Genomic DNA, 2448 nt, shown 5'->3' with positions numbered 1-2448 from the left:
AAGAGCGGCGCAATGCTGGCAGCCGAGTGGACATTTCCCAGGATCGGCCCGCAAGCCTCTTACTTGAGACTAAGCCCATTCCTGTCAGCATCGCTTTAAAAAGTGGGTTTTAAAAAAGAAAAGAAGACGACCTCAACAATCTGCTTTGGGAACCTGAGATGCTTCTTAAGAGAGATAAACGCGCGATGCATTAATAAAACCTTGGTTTTGTTTGTTTGTATTTCTGTTGGTTTGTAAATCTATGCAAGGGACTTTTGGGGGTGGAACGGCTTCCGGAGTGAGATTCTGCGGATTGTCTTTTTGGCAGGAAAATACAGATGGCCGATCCGAAAGATGGAGGCGGGGCAATACATCTTAAAAGGCTTCCTGGGGTCTGAAAGTACACGGACGCACGTGCGGCCCTCAAGAATCGGCTTCCCAGGAAAGTTCCTTCGATGGGCAATGAAGTCTAAGTCTCCAAAGAAGAAGAAAGGAAGAGGAAGAAGAAGAAGAGGAAGAAGAAGAAGAGCAGGAGGAGGAGATTGGATTTATACCCCGCCCTTCACTACCCAAAGGAGTCTCAGAGCGGCTTATAAACTCCTCTCCCTTCCCCTCCCCACAACAGACACCCTGTGAGGTAGGTGGGGCTGAGGAAGCTCTTGACGGAAACTGCTCTTTTTCAAGAACAGCTCTTATCAGAGCTACGGCTTGCCCAAGGTCTGATGAAGAGATGCGAGGGGGAAATCATCCCTTGGGATGTGTATCCAAGCATGGTTACCTAAAGGAGCGATCCTGATCAGGTTTACTCAAAAATAAATCCCATTTTATTTAATGGAGCTCACACCGGTGTGGGTATTTTTTAGGTTGCCATCGCAGTGAACCAACAACCCCATCCCAAAAAGAGCTACAGCCTCCTCAGACCCATTGACTTCCCTGGATGTGGAAGGTTGTGGAAGTCTGTTTAGGAGTCGAAGCCTGAATGTCGAAAAGATGCTAAATCGCCAGACGGTGCGCTGGATGACCGCTCGGTGCAAGTCTGGCAATGTCGCTTCTTTTCACAGTTCTGAAAGTTTGCGGTTCGAAGAATCCATGCAGACTTCGGCCAGATGTAAATCTGGTGATCCTTAAAATAAGACTTGGGGGTGGGGGGGGGACACCCAACGAAGGAGTTGTTCAGTTGTACAAACAAATTGTACCAGACCTAACTGAACTCATCCGCACTCGCCTGCGGGCGCACAGATTTTCTCGAGCGTTTTCCCAGCTACCCCCTTCGCCCAAGAGAGACACGCCCGGAAGACTTCCTCCCACGCCTTATCAGAATCGGGAGACGCGCCTGTTCTCACGAGCGGGTCGGTTGGGAACTCGGGGGACCAGAAATGACCATCCCGGGGCCTCCCTGCAGTCCCGCTAAGGCGGTGCTACTTATTTCTCTCGCAGCAAAAGGCTATTTCAGGCTATGAGAAGGTGGAAAGAAAGAGATGGAGAACAGGATACGAGACCAGAACCCAGCAACCGGTTCCGGCCGTCGACAGAAAGGCAGCGTTTGTGCCCGGCTCCCTCGCAAAGACAGGCAGACAAGTACACCGCCTACAAGCTGGCACGGTCAGATCCTCGAAATCCCGAAAGGGTCTGCTGGGATGAATGTGGTTGACCGAAGAGGTGCCCCCTGGACTCCTGTCTAGTTTCGCTGCTAGGGAATAATAAGCCTGTCCCTTCGGATTCTCTCTGCTGCTTGTTTTCTTGGCGGGTGGGGGGGGAATCACCGCAGAACCAGGCAAAAACCCTCGATCCAACTCCGAGCTGGAGAGAACGCCGACCGCTCTCCTCTCCCCCCCCCTCCCCTTGTTGTCGTTCAGCCGCACAGTCGAGTCCGACTCTCCGCGACCCCATGGACCAGCTCCCGCCAGGCCTTCCGGTCTTCCGCCGTCCTCTGAAGTTGGCTCAACTTCATGCTCGTTGCATCGATGACACTGTCTAGCCATCTCACCCTTTGCCGTCCCCGTCTGCTTTGGCCTTCAATTCTTTGACCCGCCACCCCTACATACCCCGAAATACGGATATGGCAACCTGGGGATGCACATTTCCAGCACTGGCAGCGCCACACCTTTAACATCCGAGGAGAGAGCCCTTCCCTTGCGCCTGGGGGCGGACGGGTGGGGGCGAGCGGTTCGGAAGAGGAGAGAGATGCTCTTTACCTTTGCCCAGGTGGGGAGGAGTCGCTCTGGGGCTCCCTCCCTGCGCCTCTTCCCTCGCCGAGGACTGGCTCGCAAGTGCCACTAGACGCCATTTAAAGGGGGGGGGGAGTATATAGCTAAAGCCAAGGTATGGGGGGGGATCTTTGCTTCTTGTCTTTTCTTTTTGACCTCAGCCTGTCGCTCGAATGCCTCGCCACCGTCCGAAAGAACCGGCAGAGACTCCTTTTTTTGGAGGGGGGGGGAGGAATTAATTCCTGCTAATTGGCTAATGTCT

Source organism: Gekko japonicus, unplaced genomic scaffold (assembly GCF_001447785.1).
Source record: "Gekko japonicus isolate JY-2015 unplaced genomic scaffold, Gekko_japonicus_V1.1 scaffold2677, whole genome shotgun sequence".
NCBI lineage: Eukaryota > Metazoa > Chordata > Lepidosauria > Squamata > Gekkonidae > Gekko > Gekko japonicus.
The sequence above is the reverse complement of the archived record's forward strand: the minus strand, read 5'-3'. Positions refer to the sequence as shown.